The following is a 20,055-nucleotide window of genomic DNA, read 5'->3' as shown; positions in this document are numbered from 1 at the left end:
GTCCCCCTCTCCCTCACCTCCTTCTCTCTCTGTGTATCTGTCCCCCTCTCCCTCTCCTCCTTCTCTCTCTGTGTCTGTCCCCCTCTCCCTCACCTCCTTCTCTCTCTGTGTCTGTCCCCCTCTCCCTCACCTTCTTCTCTCTCTGTGTATCTGTCCCCCTCTCCCTCTCCTCCTTCTCTCTCTGTGTCTGTTCCCCTCTCCCTCCCCTCCTTCTCTCTCTGTGTATCTGTCCCCCCTCTCCCTCTCCTCCTTCTCTCTCTCTGTCTGTCCCCTCCTCCCTCCCACCTTCTCTCTCTCTGTCTGTCCCCTCCTCCCTCCCTCCTTCTCTCTCTGTGTCTGTCCCCCTCTCCCTCTCCTCCTTCTCTCTCTGTGTATCTGTCCCCCTCTCCCTCTCCTCCTTCTCTCTCTGTGTCTGTTCCCCTCTCCCTCCCTCCTTCTCTCTCTGTGTATCTGTCCCCCTCTCCCTCTCCTCCTTCTCTCTCTCTGTCTGTCCCCTCCTCCCTCCCACCTTCTCTCTCTCTGTCTGTCCCCTCCTCCCTCCCTCCTTCTCTCTCTCTGTCTGTCCCCTCCTCCCTCTCCTCCTTCTCTCTCTGTGTCTGTTCCCCTCTCCCTCTCCTCCTCTCTCTCTCTCTCTCTGTGTCTGTTTCCCCCTCCTCTCTCTCTGTATGTGTCCCCCTCTCCCAAGGTCCTAGATGTTCAGGTCATCTTTCTGATGCATTATAGGAAAGATGTCAAACACTGACAGGTAGTGACATTCTAATCTGCAGAGCTAAGCAAACACACACACACACACACACACACACACACACACACACTCCTTTCTCCCCAGAGTGTAGGCTGTGTGTCAGCGTTACTGCAGTGAGCCAAGCAGAAGGCCCTGGTCTAATCTCAGACACATTACTGCAGAGCAACACAACTCTCCCCTGTCACACACACACACACACACACACACACACACACCCCGTTTCCTCCTTCCGTAACATCCTTGGTGTTCATGGAGCCCCACCCCGTTTCCTCCTACCTTAACATCCTTGGTGTTCATGGAAGCCCCCCCGTTTCCTCCTACCTTAACATCCTTGGTGTTCATGGAAGCCCCCCCGTTTCCTCCTACCTTAACACCCGTGGTGTTCATGGAGCCCCACCCCGTTTCCTCCTACCTTAACATCCTTGGTGTTCATGGAAGCCCCCCCGTTTCCTCCTACCTTAACATCCTTTGTGTTCATGCGTGTTCCTTCCTTCCCGACAAAAATGTCGTCTATATCCACCAGGATGTGACGCTCCAACCCCAACGACAACTTCCTGTCCGTGAGGTAAGTGATAGCGTCCACCAATAGGAGCCTGTGTAGCCAGTAGCCCAGGCCGTGTCCGAAGACGACCCTCTGAACCCCGTCAAACAGCCCCACATCCAGCACCACCGTATCCTGTAGGCCCCGACTGAAACCAGGGACTGGATTATCTCCGCTGCCCACTCCGGGGCCTCCCTCCCTGGGCCGCGCCTGGACAACAGCCTGGTAGGAGGAGTGGTTGGAGGTGAACGTGGTCCAGTCGTCGCCAGGGGAGAGGTCCACGGTCCGTACCGGCCCGCGTCAGGTGGAGGAGGGGCGAACGTGACATCACAGAGGCGTCTCGGAGCGCCTGATTTGTCCGTAGCAGCAGGGGTAGACCCCGGAGATTCAGCAGGGGCGGAGAGTTCTGATTGGCTCTATGGAAGGTGATGATGCCGACTCGTAACGGAGACAGTACTGGGGGACAACAAGGGACAAAATTTGGCAAGCGTCAGCTGACAACCAGACGAACGTTAGCGAACGTTAGCTGAGAACCTGACGAATGTTAGCGAACGTTAGCTGACAACCAGACGAACGTTAGCTGACAACCAGACGAACGTTAGCGAACGTTGGCTGACAACCAGACGAACGTTAGCGAACGTTAGCTGACAACCAGACGAACGTTAGCGAACGTCAGCTGACAACCAGACGAACGTTAGCGAACGTTAGCTGACAACCAGACGAACGTTAGCGAACGATAGCTGACAACCAGACGATACATTTCAATGTGTATTTTGTGTCCGATGTTAGTGAATGTTCATGGCTAACGTTAGCTGACAGTTTGAGACGGTAACGGACGGCAAACGGAAGCGAGTGTCAATACACAACAAAAAAAGTAAATCCGTACAAAAATGAGCTTCGCCATAACATTCTGGAATGTACTAGTTCACCTTGACGTTCTTACTAAGTCACTTCCACCTTCCACTTCCTTTTTCCCCATGAAACAGTGTCCCGCATAGACGCAGAGATGTGTGGACGTTCGGTATTAAACCTTTTTCTTCGAGGCGACCTCGTGGTCAAGTGTAAATTAGGCCTGTCAGAAGAGAAGTGAGCCGTGTCGCTGTAAAAAAAAAAAAAAGGACCGACGTGTGAAGTTTATTAAAAGAGCAAATACACTTTGGAGTCAAATGAAAGATAAGAGTTTAGATTATGAGGAAATGAAGGCATAGATATGTTTGTCAACCATTTTCCATCCTAAAAAAATAAGGAATAAGGCTTTGATTTCTGGTCAAACAGATGGAAAAACGGGTCTCAGAAAACATCTAGCAGGAAAAAAAAAGTATTAAAACGCTCTTAGAAATCCATCAAAACACAATAATGTTGAAGTAAAGGTCCCCTGCCAACTAATATCAACATTTATATTTCATTTTTATGGAAATATTTTCCTTCTAAAAGTATCAAATATTGCCTAGTGTCCTGTTATTGTCACGTCCTGACCTGTAAAGGGGTTATTGGGTATTGTAGTTTGGTCAGGACGTGACAGGGGGGCGTTTGTTTTATGTGGTTCGGGGTTTGTTGGGTTATGTTATTATGTAAGAGAGGGGCGTTTGTTTTATGTGGTTCCGGGTTTGTTGGGTTATGTTATTATGTAAGAGAGGGGTGTTTGTTTTATGTGGTTCGGGGTTTGGTGGGTTATGTTATTATGTAAGAGAGGGGCGTTTGTTTTATGTGGTTCGGGGTTTGTTGGGTTATGTTATTATGTAAGAGAGGGGTGTTTGTTTAGAGTGTTCCGGGGTTTTTGATCTATGTTCTAGGTTAGTTTATTTTCTATGTTCAGTCTAGTTTTCTCCTTCTATGTTTAGTTAATGGGGGGGTTGGACCTTCAATTGGAAGCAGCTGCTCCTCGTTGCTTCTAATTGAAGGTTTTATTTAAGAGGGGTGTTTTTTTTTTTTTTCTGCGGGGGTTTGTGGGTAGTTGCTTCCTGTTTAGTGTCGTTCGTTGTTTATGCGATTCGGTTTGTTTTTCCTTCTTTTAAATGTAATAAAGAAGATGAGTATAAACGTTCCCGCTGCACCTTGGTCCAATCCTTACGACGCCCGTTACAGTTACTCTGTTACCCGTAAACCCTCTTTAAGATTATTTATAATTACATTTCTCTCCCTCATGAGGGAGGATAATGAAAGTTGACAGAAGTAACAACTGAAGGTAGACCTACCGAATTAGAGTTTTAACTAATTACAATGTTGCTTAATCAATTACTAATTGATAAACACAGGTCATAGACGACACCCAGTTGTGATTTTATCTTCATTCGGAGCGGATATTGAAGTTTTTTTCGGCAAAACGTGGCGGAGATTTTACTGTCGTTCTGTTACCAGATTATACTGTCGTTCTGTTACCAGATTTTACTGTCGTTCTGTTACCAGATTTTACTGTCGTTCTGTTACCAGATTTTACTGTCATTCTGTTACCAGATTTTACTGTCGTTCTGTTACCAGATTTTACTGTCGTTATGTTACCAGATTTTACTGTCGTTATGTTACCAGATTTTACTGTCGTTATGTTACCAGATTTTACTGTCGTTCTGTTACCAGATTTTACTGTCGTTCTGTTACCAGATTTTACTGTCATTCTGTTACCAGATTTTACTGTCGTTCTGTTACCAGATTATACTGTCATTCTGTTACCAGATTTTACTGTCGTTCTGTTACCAGATTTTACTGTCATTCTGTTACCAGATTTTACTGTCGTTCTGTTACCAGATTTTACTGTCGTTCTGTTACCAGATTTTACTGTCGTTCTGTTACCAGATTTTTACTGTCGTTCTGTTACCAGATTTTTACTGTCGTTCTGTTACCAGATTTTACTGTCATTCTGTTACCAGATTATACTGTCGTTCTGTTACCAGATTATACTGTCGTTCTGTTACCAGATTTTTACTGTCATTCTGTTACCAGATTTTACTGTCATTCTGTTACCAGATTTTACTGTCATTCTGTTACCAGATTTTACTGTCATTCTGTTACCAGATTTTACTGTCGTTCTGTTACCAGATTTTTACTGTCGTTCTGTTACCAGATTTTACTGTCATTCTGTTACCACATTTTACTGTCATTCTGTTACCAGATTTTACTGTCGTTCTGTTACCAGATTTTACTGTCGTTCTGGTACCAGATTTTACTGTCGTTATGTTACCAGATTTTACTGTCATTCTGTTACCACATTTTACATCTGCGCTGTTCCTCAACTAAATGTATTTTCGTCAAATGTTCATTGGCTAATTGTTAAAAGTAGACTTCTGCGTATAAAAAGGTACGTTTTGTTTCAACTTTGCAAAACAATGGTTTTAACCTTTTAAAGTGACAAAGTGAGTCTCAGCGTCACTCCGATTCCGTGAAATTGACAAGTAGTTGTCTGTTCTAGGAGTCAGTGTGTCTGTACCTGGTGTACCAGCTGTCTGTACCAGGAGTCAGTGTGTCTGTACCTGGTGTACCAGCTGTCTGTACCAGGAGTCAGTGTGTCTGTACCAGCTGTCTGTACCAGGAGTCAGTGTGTCTGTACCAGCTGTCTGTCCAGGAGTCAGTGTGTCTGTCCCTGGTGTACCAGCTGTCTGTATCAGGAGTCAGTGTGTCTGTACCTGGTGTAACAGCTGTCTGTTCCAGGAGTCAGTGTGTCTGTACCTGGTGTACCAGCTGTCTGTACCAGGAGTCAGTGTGTCTGTACCAGCTGTCTGTTCTAGGAGTCAGTGTGTCTGTACCTGGTGTACCAGCTGTCTGTACCAGGAGTCAGTGTGTCTGTACCAGCTGTCTGTACCAGGAGTCAGTGTGTCTGTACCAGCTGTCTGTCCAGGAGTCAGTGTGTCTGTCCCTGGTGTACCAGCTGTCTGTATCAGGAGTCAGTGTGTCTGTACCTGGTGTAACAGCTGTCTGTTCCAGGAGTCAGTGTGTCTGTACCTGGTGTACCAGCTGTCTGTACCAGGAGTCAGTGTGTCTGTACCAGCTGTCTGTTCTAGGAGTCAGTGTGTCTGTACCTGGTGTACCAGCTGTCTGTACCAGGAGTCAGTGTGTCTGTACCAGCTGTCTGTACCAGGAGTCAGTGTGTCTGTACCAGCTGTCTGTACCAGGAGTCAGTGTGTCTGTACCTGGTGTAACAGCTGTCTGTAACAGGAGTCAGTGTGTCTGTACCTGGTGTAACAGCTGTCTGTACCAGGAGTCAGTGTGTCTGTACCAGCTGTTTGTACCAGGAGTCAGTGTGTCTGTACCTGGTGTACCAGCTGTCTGTCCAGGAGTCAGTGTGTCTGTACCTGGTGTACCAGCTGTCTGTACCAGGAGTCAGTGTGTCTGTACCTGGTGTACCAGCTGTCTGTACCAGGAGTCAGTGTGTCTGTACCAGCTGTCTGTACCAGGAGTCAGTGTGTCTGTACCAGCTGTCTGTACCAGGAGTCAGTGTGTCTGTACCAGCTGTCTGGTCCAGGAGTCAGTGTGTCTGTACCTGGTGTACCAGCTGTCTGTACCAGGAGTCAGTGTGTCTGTACCTGCTGTACCAGCTGTCTGTCCAGGAGTCAGTGTGTCTGTACCTGGTGTACCAGCTGTCTGTATCAGGAGTCAGTGTGTCTGTACCTGGTGTACCAGCTGTCTGTACCAGGACTCAGTGTGTCTGTACCTGGTGTACCAGCTGTCTGTTCCAGGAGTCAGTGTGTCTGTACCTGGTGTACCAGCTGTCTGTACCAGGAGTCAGTGTGTCTGTACAAGCTGTCTGTACCAGGAGTCAGTGTGTCTGTACCAGCTGTCTGTACCAGGAGTCAGTGTGTCTGTACCAGCTGTCTGTACCAGGAGTCAGTGTGTCTGTACCTGGTGTACCAGCTGTCTGTACCAGGAGTCAGTGTGTCTGTACAAGCTGGCTGTACCAAGAGTCAGTGTGTCTGTACAAGCTGTCTGTACCAAGAGTCAGTGTGTCTGTACCAGCTGTCTGTACCAGGACTCAGTGTGTCTGTACCAGCTGTCTGTACCAGGAGTCAGTGTGTCTGTACCTGGTGTAACAGCTGTCTGTACCAGCAGTCAGTGTGTCTGTACCTGGTGTACCAGCTGTCTGGTCCAGGAGTCAGTGTGTCTGTACCTGGTGTACCAGCTGTCTGTTCCAGGAGTCAGTGTGTCTGTACCTGGTGTAACAGCTGTCTGTACCAGGAGTCAGTGTGTCTGTACCTGGTGTACCAGCTGTCTGTACCAGGAGTCAGTGTGTCTGTACAAGCTGTCTGTACCAAGAGTCAGTGTGTCTGTACCAGCTGTCTGTTCCAGGACTCAGTGTGTCTGTACCTGGTGTAACAGCTGTCTGTACCAGGAGTCAGTGTGTCTGTACCTGGTGTAACAGCTGTTTGTACCAGGAGTCAGTGTGTCTGTACCTGGTGTACCAGCTGTCTGTACCAGGACTCACTGTGTCTGTACCAGCTGTCTGTACCAGGAGTCAGTGTGTCTGTACCTGGTGTAACAGCGGTCTGGTCCAGGACTCAGTGTGTCTGTACCAGCTGTCTGTACCAGGAGTCAGTGTGTCTGTACCTGGTGTACCAGCTGTCTGTACCAGGACTCAGTGTGTCTGTACCTGGTGTACCAGCTGTCTGTACCAGGACTCAGTGTGTCTGTACCTGGTGTACCAGCTGTCTGTACCAGGAGTCAGTGTGTCTGTACCTGGTGTACCAGCTGTCTGTATCAGGAGTCAGTGTGTCTGTCCCTGGTGAACCAGCTGTCTGTACCAGGAGTCAGTGTGTCTGTACCTGGTGTAACAGCTGTCTGTACCAGGACTCAGTGTGCCTGTACCTGGTGTACCAGCTGTCTGTTCCAGGAGTCAGTGTGTCTGTACCTGGTGTAACAGCTGTCTGTACCAGGACTCAGTGTGTCTGTACCTGGTGTACCAGCTGTCTGGTCCAGGAGTCAGTGTGTCTGTACCTGGTGTAACAGCTGTCTGGTCCAGGAGTCAGTGTGTCTGTACCTGGTGTACAAGCTGTCTGTACCAGGAGTCAGTGTGTCTGTACCTGGTGTACCAGCTGTCTGTTCCAGGAGTCAGTGTGCCTGTACCTGGTGTAACAGCTGTCTGTACCAGGACTCAGTGTGTCTGTACCTGGTCTACCAGCTGTCTGTACCAGGAGTCAGTGTGTCTGTACCTGGTGTACCAGCTGTCTGTATCAGGAGTCAGTGTGTCTGTACCTGGTGTACCAGCTGTCTGTACCAGGAGTCAGTGTGTCTGTACCTGGTGTACCAGCTGTCTGTACCAGGACTCCGTCTGTCTGTACCTGGTGTACCAGCTGTCTGTATCAGGAGTCAGTGTGTCTGTACCTGGTGTACCAGCTGTCTGGTCCAGGAGTCAGTGTCTCTGTACCTGGTGTAACAGCTGTTTGTACCAGGACTCAGTGTGTCTGTACCTGGTGTACCAGCTGTCTGTTCCAGGAGTCAGTGTGTCTGTACCTGGTGTAACAGCTGTCTGTACCAGGAGTCAGTGTGTCTGTACCTGGTGTAACAGCTGTCTGTTCCAGGACTCAGTGTGTCTGTACCTGGTGTAACCGCTGTCTGTACCAGAAGTCAGTGTGTCTGTACCTGGTGTACCAGCTGTCTGGTCCAGGAGTCAGTGTGTCTGTACCTGGTGTAACAGTTGTTTGTACCAGGAGTTAGTGTGTCTGTACCTGGTGTACCAGCTGTCTGTACCAGGAGTCAGTGTGTCTGTACCTGGTGTAACAGCTGTCTGGTCCAGGACTCAGTGTGTCTGTACCAGCTGTCTGTACCAGGAGTCAGTGTGTCTGTACCTGGTGTACCAGCTGTCTGTATCAGGAGTCAGTGTGTCTGTACCTGGTGTACCAGCTGTCTGTACCAGGAGTCAGTGTGTCTGTACCTGGTGTACCAGCTGTCTGTATCAGGAGTCAGTGTGTCTGTACCTGGTGTACCAGCTGTCTGTACCAGGAGTCAGTGTGTCTGTACCTGGTGTAACAGCTGTCTGTTCCAGGAGTCAGTGTGTCTGTACCTGGTGTGACAGCTTTCTGGTCAAGGAGTCAGTGTGTCTGTACCTGGTGTACCAGCTGTCTGTACCAGGAGTCAGTTTGTCTGTACCTGGTGTAACAGCTGTCTGTACCAGGACTCAGTGTGTCTGTACCTGGTGTACCAGCTGTCTGTACCAGGAGTCAGTGTGTCTGTACCTGGTGTAACAGCTGTCTGGTCCAGGACTCAGTGTGTCTGTACCAGCTGTCTGTACCAGGAGTCAGTGTGTCTGTACCTGGTGTACCAGCTGTCTGTATCAGGAGTCAGTGTGTCTGTACCTGGTGTACCAGCTGTCTGTACCAGGAGTCAGTGTGTCTGTACCTGGTGTACCAGCTGTCTGTATCAGGAGTCAGTGTGTCTGTACCTGGTGTACCAGCTGTCTGTACCAGGAGTCAGTGTGTCTGTACCTGGTGTAACAGCTGTCTGTTCCAGGAGTCAGTGTGTCTGTACCTGGTGTGACAGCTTTCTGGTCAAGGAGTCAGTGTGTCTGTACCTGGTGTACCAGCTGTCTGTACCAGGAGTCAGTTTGTCTGTACCTGGTGTAACAGCTGTCTGTACCAGGACTCAGTGTGTCTGTACCTGGTGTAACAGCTTTCTGGTCCAGGAGTCAGTGTGTCTGTACCTGGTGTAACAGCTGTCTGTACCAGGACTCAGTGTGTCTGTACCTGGTCTACCAGCTGTCTGTACCAGGAGTCAGTGTGTCTGTACCTGGTGTACCAGCTGTCTGTATCAGGAGTCAGTGTGTCTGTACCTGGTGTACCAGCTGTCTGTACCAGGAGTCAGTGTGTCTGTACCTGGTGTAACAGCTGTCTGTACCAGGACTCCGTCTGTCTGTACCTGGTGTACCAGCTGTCTGTATCAGGAGTCAGTGTGTCTGTACCTGGTGTACCAGCTGTCTGGTCCAGGAGTCAGTGTCTCTGTACCTGGTGTAACAGCTGTTTGTACCAGGACTCAGTGTGTCTGTACCTGGTGTACCAGCTGTCTGTTCCAGGAGTCAGTGTGTCTGTACCTGGTGTAACAGCTGTCTGTACCAGGAGTCAGTGTGTCTGTACCTGGTGTAACAGCTGTCTGTTCCAGGACTCAGTGTGTCTGTACCTGGTGTAACCGCTGTCTGTACCAGAAGTCAGTGTGTCTGTACCTGGTGTACCAGCTGTCTGGTCCAGGAGTCAGTGTGTCTGTACCTGGTGTAACAGTTGTTTGTACCAGGAGTTAGTGTGTCTGTACCTGGTGTACCAGCTGTCTGTACCAGGAGTCAGTGTGTCTGTACCTGGTGTAACAGCTGTCTGGTCCAGGACTCAGTGTGTCTGTACCAGCTGTCTGTACCAGGAGTCAGTGTGTCTGTACCTGGTGTACCAGCTGTCTGTATCAGGAGTCAGTGTGTCTGTACCTGGTGTACCAGCTGTCTGTACCAGGAGTCAGTGTGTCTGTACCTGGTGTACCAGCTGTCTGTATCAGGAGTAAGTGTGTCTGTACCTGGTGTACCAGCTGTCTGTACCAGGAGTCAGTGTGTCTGTACCTGGTGTAACAGCTGTCTGTTCCAGGAGTCAGTGTGTCTGTACCTGGTGTGACAGCTTTCTGGTCCAGGAGTCAGTGTGTCTGTACCTGGTGTACCAGCTGTCTGTACCAGGAGTCAGTTTGTCTGTACCTGGTGTAACAGCTGTCTGTACCAGGACTCAGTGTGTCTGTACCTGGTGTAACAGCTTTCTGGTCCAGGAGTCAGTGTGTCTGTACCTGGTGTAGCAGCTTTCTGGTCCAGGAGTCAGTGTGTCTGTACCTGGTGTAACAGCTGTCTGTTCCAGGAGTCAGTGTGTCTGTACCTGGTGTAACAGCTGTCTGTACCAGGACTCAGTGTGTCTGTACCTGGTGTAACAGCTGTCTGTACCAGGAGTCAGTGTGTCTGTACCTGGTGTAACAGCTGTCTGTTCCAGGAGTCAGTGTGTCTGTACCTGGTGTAACAGCTGTCTGTTCCAGGAGTCAGTGTGTCTGTACCTGGTGTACCAGCTGTCTGTTCCAGGAGTCAGTGTGTCTGTACCTGGTGTAACAGCTGTCTGGTCCAGGAGTCAGTGTGTCTGTACCTGGTGTACCAGCTGTCTGTACCAGGAGTCAGTGTGTCTGTACCTGGTGTACCAGCTGTCTAGTCCAGGAGTCAGTGTGTCTGTACCTGGTGTAACAGCTGTCTGTTCCAGGAGTCAGTGTGTCTGTACCTGGTGTACCAGCTGTCTGGTCCAGGAGTCAGTGTGTCTGTACCAGCTGTCTGTACCAGGAGTCAGTGTGTCTGTACCTGGTGTACCAGCTGTCTGTCCAGGAGTCAGTGTGTCTGTACCTGGTGTACCAGCTGTCTGTCCAGGAGTCAGTGTGTCTGTACCTGGTGTAACAGCTGTCTGTTCCAGGAGTCAGTGTGTCTGTACCTGGTGTACCAGCTGTCTGTACCAGGAGTCAGTGTGTCTGTACCTGGTGTACCAGCTGTCTGTTCCAAGAGTCAGTGTGTCTGTACCTGGTGTACCAGCTGTCTGTACCAGGAGTCAGTGTGTCTGTACAAGCTGTCTGTACCAGGAGTCAGTGTGTCTGTACCAGCTGTCTGTACCAGGAGTCAGTGTGTCTGTACCAGCTGTCTGTTCCAGGAGTCAGTGTGTCTGTACCTGGTGTAACAGCTGTCTGTACCAGGAGTCAGTGTGTCTGTACCTGGTGTAACAGCTGTCTGTTCCAGGAGTCAGTGTGTCTGTACCTGGTGTACCAGCTGTCTGTACCAGGAGTCAGTGTGTCTTTACCTGGTGTAACAGCTCTCTGTTCCAGGAGTCAGTGTGTCTGTACCTGGTGTAACAGCTGTCTGGTCCAGGAGTCAGTGTGTCTGTACCAGCTGTCTGTACCAGGAGTCAGTGTGTCTGTACCAGCTGTCTGTTCCAGGAGTCAGTGTGTCTGTACCTGGTGTAACAGCTGTCTGTACCAGGAGTCAGTGTGTCTGTACCTGGTGTAACAGCTGTCTGTACCAGGAGTCAGTGTGTCTGTACCTGGTGTAACAGCTGTCTGTTCCAGGAGTCAGTGTGTCTGTACCTGGTGTAACAGCTGTCTGTACCAGGAGTCAGTGTGTCTGTACCTGGTGTAACAGCTGTCTGTACCAGGAGTCAGTGTGTCTGTACCAGCTGTCTGTACCAGGAGTCAGTGTGTCTGTACCAGCTGTCTGTTCCAGGAGTCAGTGTGTCTGTACCTGGTGTAACAGCTGTCTGTACCAGGAGTCAGTGTGTCTGTACCTGGTGTAACAGCTGTCTGTTCCAGGAGTCAGTGTGTCTGTACCAGCTGTCTGTACCAGGAGTCAGTGTGTCTGTACCAGCTGTCTGTTCCAGGAGTCAGTGTGTCTGTACCTGGTGTAACAGCTGTCTGTACCAGGACTCAGTGTGTCTGTACCTGGTGTACCAGCTGTCTGTACCAGGAGTCAGTGTGTCTGTACCTGGTGTACCAGCTGTCTGTATCAGGAGTCAGTGTGTCTGTCCCTGGTGAACCAGCTGTCTGTACCAGGAGTCAGTGTGTCTGTACCTGGTGTAACAGCTGTCTGTACCAGGACTCAGTGTGCCTGTACCTGGTGTACCAGCTGTCTGTTCCAGGAGTCAGTGTGTCTGTACCTGGTGTAACAGCTGTCTGTACCAGGACTCAGTGTGTCTGTACCTGGTGTACCAGCTGTCTGGTCCAGGAGTCAGTGTGTCTGTACCTGGTGTAACAGCTGTCTGGTCCAGGAGTCAGTGTGTCTGTACCTGGTGTACCAGCTGTCTGTACCAGGAGTCAGTGTGTCTGTACCTGGTGTACCAGCTGTCTGTTCCAGGAGTCAGTGTGCCTGTACCTGGTGTAACAGCTGTCTGTACCAGGACTCAGTGTGTCTGTACCTGGTCTACCAGCTGTCTGTACCAGGAGTCAGTGTGTCTGTACCTGGTGTACCAGCTGTCTGTATCAGGAGTCAGTGTGTCTGTACCTGGTGTACCAGCTGTCTGTACCAGGAGTCAGTGTTTCTGTACCTGGTGTACCAGATGTCTGTACCAGGACTCCGTCTGTCTGTACCTGGTGTACCAGCTGTCTGTATCAGGAGTCAGTGTGTCTGTACCTGGTGTACCAGCTGTCTGGTCCAGGAGTCAGTGTCTCTGTACCTGGTGTAACAGCTGTTTGTACCAGGACTCAGTGTGTCTGTACCTGGTGTACCAGCTGTCTGTTCCAGGAGTCAGTGTGTCTGTACCTGGTGTAACAGCTGTCTGTACCAGGAGTCAGTGTGTCTGTACCTGGTGTAACAGCTGTCTGTTCCAGGACTCAGTGTGTCTGTACCTGGTGTAACCGCTGTCTGTACCAGAAGTCAGTGTGTCTGTACCTGGTGTACCAGCTGTCTGGTCCAGGAGTCAGTGTGTCTGTACCTGGTGTAACAGTTGTTTGTACCAGGAGTTAGTGTGTCTGTACCTGGTGTACCAGCTGTCTGTACCAGGAGTCAGTGTGTCTGTACCTGGTGTAACAGCTGTCTGGTCCAGGACTCAGTGTGTCTGTACCAGCTGTCTGTACCAGGAGTCAGTGTGTCTGTACCTGGTGTACCAGCTGTCTGTATCAGGAGTCAGTGTGTCTGTACCTGGTGTACCAGCTGTCTGTACCAGGAGTCAGTGTGTCTGTACCTGGTGTACCAGCTGTCTGTATCAGGAGTCAGTGTGTCTGTACCTGGTGTACCAGCTGTCTGTACCAGGAGTCAGTGTGTCTGTACCTGGTGTAACAGCTGTCTGTTCCAGGAGTCAGTGTGTCTGTACCTGGTGTGACAGCTTTCTGGTCCAGGAGTCAGTGTGTCTGTACCTGGTGTACCAGCTGTCTGTACCAGGAGTCAGTTTGTCTGTACCTGGTGTAACAGCTGTCTGTACCAGGACTCAGTGTGTCTGTACCTGGTGTAACAGCTTTCTGGTCCAGGAGTCAGTGTGTCTGTACCTGGTGTAACAGCTGTCTGTACCAGGACTCAGTGTGTCTGTACCTGGTCTACCAGCTGTCTGTACCAGGAGTCAGTGTGTCTGTACCTGGTGTACCAGCTGTCTGTATCAGGAGTCAGTGTGTCTGTACCTGGTGTACCAGCTGTCTGTACCAGGAGTCAGTGTGTCTGTACCTGGTGTAACAGCTGTCTGTACCAGGACTCCGTCTGTCTGTACCTGGTGTACCAGCTGTCTGTATCAGGAGTCAGTGTGTCTGTACCTGGTGTACCAGCTGTCTGGTCCAGGAGTCAGTGTCTCTGTACCTGGTGTAACAGCTGTTTGTACCAGGACTCAGTGTGTCTGTACCTGGTGTACCAGCTGTCTGTTCCAGGAGTCAGTGTGTCTGTACCTGGTGTAACAGCTGTCTGTACCAGGAGTCAGTGTGTCTGTACCTGGTGTAACAGCTGTCTGTTCCAGGACTCAGTGTGTCTGTACCTGGTGTAACCGCTGTCTGTACCAGAAGTCAGTGTGTCTGTACCTGGTGTACCAGCTGTCTGGTCCAGGAGTCAGTGTGTCTGTACCTGGTGTAACAGTTGTTTGTACCAGGAGTTAGTGTGTCTGTACCTGGTGTACCAGCTGTCTGTACCAGGAGTCAGTGTGTCTGTACCTGGTGTAACAGCTGTCTGGTCCAGGACTCAGTGTGTCTGTACCAGCTGTCTGTACCAGGAGTCAGTGTGTCTGTACCTGGTGTACCAGCTGTCTGTATCAGGAGTCAGTGTGTCTGTACCTGGTGTACCAGCTGTCTGTACCAGGAGTCAGTGTGTCTGTACCTGGTGTACCAGCTGTCTGTATCAGGAGTAAGTGTGTCTGTACCTGGTGTACCAGCTGTCTGTACCAGGAGTCAGTGTGTCTGTACCTGGTGTAACAGCTGTCTGTTCCAGGAGTCAGTGTGTCTGTACCTGGTGTGACAGCTTTCTGGTCCAGGAGTCAGTGTGTCTGTACCTGGTGTACCAGCTGTCTGTACCAGGAGTCAGTTTGTCTGTACCTGGTGTAACAGCTGTCTGTACCAGGACTCAGTGTGTCTGTACCTGGTGTAACAGCTTTCTGGTCCAGGAGTCAGTGTGTCTGTACCTGGTGTAGCAGCTTTCTGGTCCAGGAGTCAGTGTGTCTGTACCTGGTGTAACAGCTGTCTGTTCCAGGAGTCAGTGTGTCTGTACCTGGTGTAACAGCTGTCTGTACCAGGACTCAGTGTGTCTGTACCTGGTGTAACAGCTGTCTGTACCAGGAGTCAGTGTGTCTGTACCTGGTGTAACAGCTGTCTGTTCCAGGAGTCAGTGTGTCTGTACCTGGTGTAACAGCTGTCTGTTCCAGGAGTCAGTGTGTCTGTACCTGGTGTACCAGCTGTCTGTTCCAGGAGTCAGTGTGTCTGTACCTGGTGTAACAGCTGTCTGGTCCAGGAGTCAGTGTGTCTGTACCTGGTGTACCAGCTGTCTGTACCAGGAGTCAGTGTGTCTGTACCTGGTGTACCAGCTGTCTAGTCCAGGAGTCAGTGTGTCTGTACCTGGTGTAACAGCTGTCTGTTCCAGGAGTCAGTGTGTCTGTACCTGGTGTACCAGCTGTCTGGTCCAGGAGTCAGTGTGTCTGTACCAGCTGTCTGTACCAGGAGTCAGTGTGTCTGTACCTGGTGTACCAGCTGTCTGTCCAGGAGTCAGTGTGTCTGTACCTGGTGTACCAGCTGTCTGTCCAGGAGTCAGTGTGTCTGTACCTGGTGTAACAGCTGTCTGTTCCAGGAGTCAGTGTGTCTGTACCTGGTGTACCAGCTGTCTGTACCAGGAGTCAGTGTGTCTGTACCTGGTGTACCAGCTGTCTGTTCCAAGAGTCAGTGTGTCTGTACCTGGTGTACCAGCTGTCTGTACCAGGAGTCAGTGTGTCTGTACAAGCTGTCTGTACCAGGAGTCAGTGTGTCTGTACCAGCTGTCTGTACCAGGAGTCAGTGTGTCTGTACCAGCTGTCTGTTCCAGGAGTCAGTGTGTCTGTACCTGGTGTAACAGCTGTCTGTACCAGGAGTCAGTGTGTCTGTACCTGGTGTAACAGCTGTCTGTTCCAGGAGTCAGTGTGTCTGTACCTGGTGTACCAGCTGTCTGTACCAGGAGTCAGTGTGTCTTTACCTGGTGTAACAGCTCTCTGTTCCAGGAGTCAGTGTGTCTGTACCTGGTGTAACAGCTGTCTGGTCCAGGAGTCAGTGTGTCTGTACCAGCTGTCTGTACCAGGAGTCAGTGTGTCTGTACCAGCTGTCTGTTCCAGGAGTCAGTGTGTCTGTACCTGGTGTAACAGCTGTCTGTACCAGGAGTCAGTGTGTCTGTACCTGGTGTAACAGCTGTCTGTACCAGGAGTCAGTGTGTCTGTACCTGGTGTAACAGCTGTCTGTTCCAGGAGTCAGTGTGTCTGTACCTGGTGTAACAGCTGTCTGTACCAGGAGTCAGTGTGTCTGTACCTGGTGTAACAGCTGTCTGTACCAGGAGTCAGTGTGTCTGTACCAGCTGTCTGTACCAGGAGTCAGTGTGTCTGTACCAGCTGTCTGTTCCAGGAGTCAGTGTGTCTGTACCTGGTGTAACAGCTGTCTGTACCAGGAGTCAGTGTGTCTGTACCTGGTGTAACAGCTGTCTGTTCCAGGAGTCAGTGTGTCTGTACCAGCTGTCTGTACCAGGAGTCAGTGTGTCTGTACCAGCTGTCTGTTCCAGGAGTCAGTGTGTCTGTACCTGGTGTACCAGCTGTCTGTACCAGGAGTCAGTGTGTCTGTACCTGGTGTAACAGCTGTCTGTACCAGGAGTCAGTGTGTCTGTACCTGGTGTAACAGCTGTCTGTACCAGGAGTCAGTGTGTCTGTACCTGGTGTACCAGCTGTCTGTACCAGGAGTCAGTGTGTCTGTACCTGGTGTAACAGCTGTCTGTACCAGGAGTCAGTGTGTCTGTACCTGGTGTAACAGCTGTCTGTACCAGGAGTCAGTGTGTCTGTACCTGGTGTACCAGCTGTCTGTTCCAGGAGTCAGTGTGTCTGTACCTGGTGTACCAGCTGTCTGTTCCAGGAGTCAGTGTGTCTGTACCTGGTGTACCAGCTGTCTGTACCAGGAGTCAGTGTGTCTGTACCTGGTGTACCAGCTGTCTGTTCCAGGAGTCAGTGTGTCTGTACCTGGTGTAACAGCTGTCTGTACCAGGAGTCAGTGTGTCTGTACCTGGTGTAACAGCTGTCTGTTCCAGGAGTCAGTGTGGGCGTACTTCAACAGGCTCTCGTAGATGACCAGGATGTAGCGACCACGCCCCTTTGGGGAAAAAAAAACAGAACAACGTAAAACAGCTCGTTACCTGTTGTCACGTAACCACGGCAACGTTGGGGAATATTTTCCTCCAATCAGTCGACTCTGATTTCCTGCTTCGTTCCTATTGGTTACGAGAATCCTCAGACTGAGACCTTAGTAGATCTCCAGGAACAGGGTCACCATAACAACAACAATAATAATAACAACAACAACAATAATAATAATAATAATATTAACCTTGTCAGGGAGGGGAGACAGGTCTCCCTTCCCCATAACAACAATAATAATAATAATAATAATAATAATAATAATAATAATAATAATAATAATAATAATAATAATAATAATAATAACAATATTAACATAATAATAATAATAATAATAATAATAACAATATTAACATAATAATAATAATATTAACCTAATAATAATAATAATAATAATAATAATAATAATAATAATAATAATATTAACCTAATAATAATAATAATAATAATAATAATAATAATAATAATAATAATAATAACAATATTAACATAATAATAATAATAATAATAATAATAATAATAATAATAATAATAATAACAATATTAACATAATAATAATAATAATAATAATAATAATAATAATAACAATATTAACATAATAATAATAATAATAATAATAATAATAATAACAATATTAACATAATAATAATAATAATAATAATAATAATAATAATAATAATAATAATAATAATAATAATAATAATAATAATAATAATAATAATAATAATATTAACCTAATAATAATAATAATAATAATAATAATATTAACCTTGTCAGTGAGGAGAGGCAGGTCCCCCTTCCCCGGGGTGATCTCTGTGGTGAAGGGGTACCTGGCTGACTCCAGGATGGTGACGATGTCCTGTCCTAACTGGCTGTACTGTGATTCTACTAGAACCAATACTACCGGGTCTACTGGGTGGAGGGGTGGGCGTCGGGGTCTACTGAGGGGAGGGGTGGGCGTCGGGGTCTACTGAGGGGAGGGGTGGGCGTCGGGGTCTACTGAGGGGAGGGTGGGCGTCGGGGTCTACTGAGGGGAGGGGTGGGCGTCGGGGTCTACTGAGGGGAGGGGTGGGCGTCGGGGTCTACTGAGGGGAGGGGTGGGCGTCGGGGTCTACTGAGGGGAGGGGTGGGCGTCGGGGTCTACTGAGGGGAGGGGTGGGCGTCGGGGTCTACTGAGGGGAGGGGTGGGCGTCGGGGTCTACTGAGGGGAGGGGTGGGCGTCGGGGTCTACTGAGGGGAGGGGGTGGGCGTCAGGGTGTGTGTTGGGGTGTGTGTTGGGGTGTTTAGAAGGGTGTGTGTTGGGGTGTGTGTCGGTGTGTGTGTTGGGGTGTTTATCAGGGTGTGTGTTGGTGTGTGTGTTGGGGTGTTTATCAGGGTGTGTGTCGGTGTGTGTGTTGGGGTGTTTATCAGGGTGTGTGTTGGGGTGTTTATCGGGGTGTGTGTTGGGGTGTTTATCAGGGTGTGTGTCGGTGTGTGTGTTGGGGTGTTTATCAGGGTGTGTGTCGGTGTGTGTGTTGGGGTGTTTATCAGGGTGTGTGTTGGGGTGTTTATCAGGGTGTGTGTTGGTGTGTGTGTTGGGGTGTTTATCAGGGTGTGTGTCGGTGTGTGTGTTGGGGTGTTTATCAGGGTGTGTGTTGGTGTGTGTGTTGGGGTGTTTATCAGTGTGTGTGTCGGTGTGTGTGTTGGGGTGTTTAGAAGGGTGTGTGTTGGGGTGTGTGTCGGTGTGTGTGTTGGGGTGTTTATCAGGGTGTGTGTTGGTGTGTGTGTTGGGGTGTTTATCAGGGTGTGTGTCGGTGTGTGTGTTGGTGTGTTTATCAGGGTGTGTGTCGGTGTGTGTGTTGGGGGATCTGTAGGGAGTCGGAAAGGGCAGGGAACAGGCCACAGCAGCGTGCTCTCTTGATTGGTTAAGCTGTAGGGTGGGGGCGGAGTGAGAGAATAGGAAGTAGGCGGAGCCTAGCAGAGAGCCAGAGGCGAGGAGGAGGAGGAATCGCCGCAGGTGGCGACGGACGTGCACCGCTAACGACATCACTTCCTGGAGGGTGTGTGGATGGGGGTGTGTGTGTGTGTGTGTGGATGGGGCGTGTGTGTGGATGTCAAGGTGTGTGTGTGTGTGTGTGTGTGTGTGTGTGTGTGTGTGTGTGTGTGTGTGTGTGTGTGTGTGTGTGTGTGTGTGTGTGTGTGTGTCAGGGTGTGTGTTTATGTCAGTGTGTGTGTGTGTGTGGTGTGTGTGTGTGTGTGTACGTCTCTATGCAGGAATTGTAACACGGACGTGGCGGGGAACACTGAGGACTGTCATGTCACCATGGTGATAGAAGGTCAGAAAGGTCAGCCCGAATGAACTCTCTCTCCACCAATCACAACCCAGGACACAGCGGGGGAGAGACGGCGTCGTCAGAGCAGCTCCTGGCTGTGATCTGCAACGAGACAACATGAGGTTAGACTCACGTCTGGTGTGTGTGTGTGTGTGTGTGGTGTGTGTGTAGTGTGTGTGTGTAGTGTGTGTGTGTGTGTGTGTGTGTGTGTTGCTACCTGACGGTTTTTTACTTTTTCACCCCGGACGCTTTATCTGGACGTGGTTCGTCAGGACCTCCACCAGCCGAAGCTAAGTAGTAACATTAACATGATGCCTTCTGATTGCAGTCGCTGTTCTCATAATATACAGGAGAACGATCAGCCTTACGGCGAGGATAGCCCTGCTGCAAGCCCAGCTTCAGACGCGAACGTTAGGCGAGGGTAATTTCAGTGTAGGAAAGGATGAAACAGCGTCTGTGCCACCAGTAAGTACAGATAGTAGCGTTAGTATAAACCCCCTCGCACGGTCCCCGCAGCCGGACATCTTTCTCATGGCTTCTGGAGGGAAACGCTGTAGGAATGCTCAACCTGTGTCGCTCATTCAGCCGGCAGAAACTTTCAACCCGTTCTCCCCGTTAAGCCTGATGAATTTACTGTGTTAAATGAGGCCTCACCCCCCTGGTTACACTAGTGACCATACCCCCCCGTGCATCCGGCAAAGGCGGAGGTGTTGCTAACATTTACGATAGCAAATTTCAATTTACAAAAAAAAATAAACAATGACGTTTTCGTCTTTTGAGCTTCTAGTCATGAAATCTATGCAGCCTACTCACTCACTTTTTATAGCTACTGTTTACAGGCCTCCTGGCCCATATGCAGTGTTCCTCACTGAGTTCCCTGAATTCCTATCGGATCTTGTAGTCATAGCAGATAATATTCTAATTTTTGGTGACTTTAACATTCACATGGAAAAGTCCACAGACCCACTCCAAAAGGCTTTCGGAGCCATCATCGACTCAGTGGGTTTTGTCCAACATGTCTCTGGACCTACTCACTGCCACAGTCATACTCTGGACCTAGTTTTGTCCCATGGAATAAATGTTGTCGATCTTAATATTTTTCCTCAAAATCCTGGATTATCGGACCACCATTTTATTGCATTTGCAATCGCAACAAATAATCTGCTCAGACCCCAA

The 20,055-nt window shown here is 49.4% G+C and overlaps 1 pseudogene; it reads right to left on the bottom strand.

Moving 5' to 3' along the window:
• LOC123723826 (bifunctional heparan sulfate N-deacetylase/N-sulfotransferase 4-like) overlaps positions 1-18,593 on the bottom strand; it is a 41,245-nt pseudogene extending 22,652 nt beyond the window's left edge.
• Positions 18,594-20,055: the final 1,462 nt, after the last annotated feature.

This window comes from Salmo salar, unplaced genomic scaffold, assembly GCF_905237065.1.
Source record: "Salmo salar unplaced genomic scaffold, Ssal_v3.1, whole genome shotgun sequence".
NCBI lineage: Eukaryota > Metazoa > Chordata > Actinopteri > Salmoniformes > Salmonidae > Salmo > Salmo salar.
This window is presented reverse-complemented; position numbering and strand designations above follow the sequence as displayed.